This window comes from Triticum dicoccoides, chromosome 6B (assembly GCF_002162155.2).
Source record: "Triticum dicoccoides isolate Atlit2015 ecotype Zavitan chromosome 6B, WEW_v2.0, whole genome shotgun sequence".
Lineage (NCBI taxonomy): Eukaryota > Viridiplantae > Streptophyta > Magnoliopsida > Poales > Poaceae > Triticum > Triticum dicoccoides.
In genome coordinates, this window is record NC_041391.1 from 197,657,594 (window position 1) to 197,662,378 (window position 4,785).

General features: G+C 50.7%; 1 non-coding gene across 1 annotated transcript; it reads right to left on the reverse strand.

Moving 5' to 3' along the window:
- Positions 1–4,173: 4,173 nt before the first annotated feature.
- LOC119326911 lies at positions 4,174–4,294 on the reverse strand. The gene has a single exon (XR_005158268.1). It is a non-coding gene; the product is annotated as a U5 spliceosomal RNA (small nuclear RNA).
- Between the last annotated feature and the right edge of the window lie 491 nt (positions 4,295–4,785).

Below are 4,785 nucleotides of genomic sequence, written 5' to 3' on the forward strand. Positions count from 1 at the left end.
CGAGGATACACGTTGGATTATAGATCATTTCCAACAAAACATTCTAGTAAAGTTTTTCTCACACAACAAATAACAAAGCGATGAAATGAACTTCAGCTTAACCACTCGTCGGCGTTGGAAACGCTTGCTTTGAACCAGAAGTGATTCTCTGGGAAGGGCCAGCTACTGTCAATCTCAAGACCAATGCATGACTGGTCATCCAGGCTGAAGCGCCTATGTCAGGACCCATATTGAGACGATAGGGAAGCATAGCAATGTCCAAGGTATAGATACAATTGCTTCTCATAAATTGTAGTAATGTTGTGACAATAGTAGTTGGATCGCCTTCCACCATCATTGGATAGTTTTGTCCAAGGAAGAGCGAGTTTCCTCCAAGACTTTCAATACTGAACCAGGGAGAAGGTGTTGGCGCTAGTACACTAGTATCCATCCCGAATACCCTGCAACGGATGTTGGAATTGGTCCAGAGAGTGCGACCATGCGAGACAACACATGCTTCCTTAGTAATATCAGCAGTGCCCTATGTACAAACAAGAATAGGTGATCCATCGGAATAAGTTGCCAGGCGCCACTGAGTATATGGGTCCTGCTCATCCTCATGATCACGATCATCAGCATCGTCATCTCCCCCTTGGTTATAAAATTTTTCAAGTATAGGTGGTGGAATGTTCACAGGACCTTGGAAACACAAGAAGTTTAATTAGTAAAGGGAAACTAGCTAACCCGCATGCATGTGGATGAAACAATTATAATTACGGTGGAAGACAAACGTACCAAAAGCATCAGGATTCCATGCAAAAACAGTGCCACGAGTGGTGGTAGCAAACACAAGACCCTCGTATTGAATTGCATCACAATACTCATTCGTGTACACAAATTGATTTTTGAGCAATATCCATCGAGGCGTGGAAGTAAGGATGGCAACAAGCTTGTCAAAGATAGCAACAACTTCATAGTTTGTGTAATACCAAGAGCAGTTGGGAACTCGACAAATTGCTATCTTCCGTAGACGACAGTTACCATGATCGTATTTGAACTCACGTAGAATACCGGTTTACTCAACCTCTGGCTAGTCGTCTGAGATTTTTGGAAGTGGAACCCGGTGACGAGTGTACACATTCACAAGTTCCCACTCGCAGTTGTACCCAATATAAACAACCCAATCTCCATTTGCGCCTACCCAAGACTTGCCCTCAAGCGATGGCATCTTAACATCATATGTATCATTATCAAGCGGCATCAACTTGCACAAGGCGAGGTTTCCCTCGTCCCCGCGCCAGTCAGCAGGGTCACGACGAAGAAGATAGGGGAGATCAAACCGCTCCTGGACCCTTGGGTTCCTTGTAATGATGTTATTAGTTGAGTCGAGAATGGTCTTGAATGAACCTGCCATGCTAGTCGAGGTGATGACGTCGCACCCATCAATGAGTTCCTCCACCATGTCATCTTTCAGATTGGGGCAAGAATAACGGGGTCGTTTCCGGCCTATTCCCTCCATGGAGAAGATGATCGGACAATGGCAGAAGGAAGGGTGAAGGAAAATGGAGGGAGGAAGAGCATGCGACAGCAATTCCAAATCGAGAGGGAAAGGCACAGAGGCAGTGGACGGTTACCATGGTACACGAAGAGGTGCCTAGGGAGCGAACGGTTGCCACAGAGGTCACACACTGATGACAAGGGTCGAGTGAACCGCATGCATATATCGCACACACCTTCATCTAGCTGACCGTTTCTTTTGTGTTGCCTAATCACAAACAGTTCATCTAAGTGAACCGTATGTTGTATATCTCACACACCTTCATTTGGCTATCTGTTTGTTTTGTTACTCCTCATCGCAAATAGTTAATTGAACTGAACCGTATGCCCTGCATCACACACGCAACTAAAATCTAAACCGTGTTTGATGCAACCGTCATCGCAAATGTTTTGGACATTTTTTACGGTTCTCTGACACCATCGTTTGCGATTATTACATCGCACACAGTTTCTCGAAGGGTCTCTGATCGTAGTGTCGCGTTAGCAGCATCCTGCAGTAGTGACCTCCTATATAAAAAAATCTATGTCAAGTTGGTCGGCATAATTGTCATAAACACTAAATGAAAAAAAATAGTTATAAAAGATAATATATACCACAACCGAATCATAGCTAGGACGAGGGCCGACGGAGGTGGATACCAAAACCATCGCACTATATAATAACAAACAATAATAAAAGTAAGAAAATTACACAAGTATCTATCTAAATCATACAAGTAAGAACTTTTTACTTTTAGAAAGAAGATAAGAACAAGAGGCTCACCACGGTGGTGCCGGTGACGAGATCGGCGCAGGCGATCGACGGTGGTGAGGACGGGGACAAGACGGGATGGACCGCCAAACCTAGAAAAAACTCGAGGAAAATGGAGCTTGGACAAGGAGTTTCGAGAGGAGAAAGCTTAAGTGTGGCTCGGGCATTTTATCAAACACCTCATGTGCATAGGAGGTGAGCTAGAGCACCACAAAGCTCTCCCCTTGCCGGCCAAAAAAAAACAAAGCAGTGGAGTGCTCTGCTCCCAGACGAGGGGGTATATATAGGCACCTCATTGGTCCCGGTTCCTGGATGGAACCGGGACTAAAGGACCCCCTTTGATCCCGGTTCCAGCCACGAACCGGGACCAATGGTTGTGGGCCAGGAGCAAGGCCCATTGGTCCTGGTTCGTGTCTGGAACCGGGACCAAAGGGTCCAAACGAACCGGGACCAATGCCCCACGAGGCCCGGCCGCCCCCCTGGCCTCACGAACCGGGACCTATGCCCCCATGGGTCTCGGCTCGTGACCGAACCGAGACTAATAGGCTAGCAAGGCCTGGACCAAACCCCTGTTTTCTACTAGTGGGAGAGGGTAAATTACAAGAAGGGTAGGTCTGCTCCCACCATGACACGGTAGCGTGCATAGCGTCCCTGAAGAAGAAGATAGGACCGGGTGAGCACCAAAGGAACCAGAATCGTACCTCTAAGTCGAGTCTCCAAGAAAATGATGCCCCCAACAGAGGAGCGACGCTGAGAACACCGCCATCACCGATCCGGGACCAAATCTAGGCTTTCGCCCGGAGACAACAAATCAAGTGGGAGAGGGAGAGGTGCCAACACACCATAACAATGCCCCCAGGGAGGGGCATGACACCCACGGGTGCCATCGCCACCGGCATCGACCGGAGCCATGCATGAATTTCATCTGTATCACCTCCCACCTACACCTCTGCACACCGAAAAGGGGAACATTGTCCAAGATGGTTCACTCCACCGCCGCCACAGTACCTCGCCGTTGAGGCCACATCATCACGCCCCCAGCAGAACCTCCACCAAACACCCGCCACCACCCCACCAAGCACATTACAACTGCCGAAACCACCACGGTGCCTAGCAGGAACAAACCTTGCGATGCCACAGGGGTAGGAACAGAAGGCGAGAGCGTCCCAGCCGCCATCACCTGCACCATGCGGAGATGACCGGCCAAGCAGCCCAAACATCACCACCGCAACCATATCCCACCATGCTGAGCTAGACCTGGCGTCCAATGCACCACACCTGTAGCTACTCTACTAGACGCACCTGGACGAGAGCACAAGCACCATACTGCCCTTCTAGTCGCGCCAGATCAAGAGCACGAGCACCTCGTCGCCTTTCTAGCGCGCCAGATCGAGAGCATGGGCACCCTCCGTCCTTCAAGTCACGCCAGATCAAGAGCACGAGCACCTCGCCGCCTTTGTAGCATGCCAGATCGAGAGCATGGGCACCCTCCGTCCTTCAAGCCGCGCCAGAACAAGAGAAACTCACAACCTTGAAGCTCCTATCCCCGATCAACCACCCATCCATGACAACCACCACCAACCGCCAGAGCACCTCGCCGTCCAGATCCACGCGCCGTATCGGTCGCAACCCTGCCAACCAGGGCCCCACGAGGGGGGAAGTCCCCGCCGCCGACCACCACCCGGGAGCCCGGTGGAGGTGAGGGGGTGGGAAGAGACTAGGGTTCATCCGTCTAGGAGCGAGGCAGACACGAATGCTATCCATTTTTTTACAATCTAATAAAGATCAAGTGGGACTTAAATTGCTTCATGTCAAATGCCATATGAATTAGCCGTGAGAGTAAGTTGATCAATGGATGAACAAATCTTGTTAAACTGAATTGTGGGACCCTTCTCATAAGAGGAGAGATCCCTTCAAAAATAGGTGTCTGCTGCTTGATGTGGCGTGCACATGGTATTCTTTAGTAAAAGGCGAAAGAATAGTTCGCTTTGTGCTCACCAGGCAGCTGCCTAAGCTCCAACTCTGCAGTTGACGCCCTGTTAGGCCCTGTACAACGCAGGTGCTTACACAGGTGCTTACACAGGTGCCTCGTTGAAAAAAACGGTTTTTCTCCGGGCAGATGCTTAGGGCATCTCCACTAGGCCCCCCAAGACGCCTCCCCAGGCCACTTTTTGGCGTCGGCGGGCAAAAATCGTCCCAGTCATGCCCCCAAGTCTTTGTTTTTCGCCGGATTCGAGCAAAAATAGCGCCGGCGACCACATGCCACACCCAGCCCCTCGGGGGGCACTTGGGGCTGCCGGCATTACTTTTTTGCATGGCGAAACCCCACGCGTCAGCCTCTCTCCTCTCTCTCTCTCCTCCTTTCTCTGCTAGGGACCACACATGCATGCAAAAAATCTGCCCCACCTCCTCCTTTTTCTCCCTCCCGCCGCAGCTCTCTCGTCAGAGCTCGCCGCCCCGCCTCCTCCGCCCCGCCCCGCCTCCTCCGCCCCGCCCCG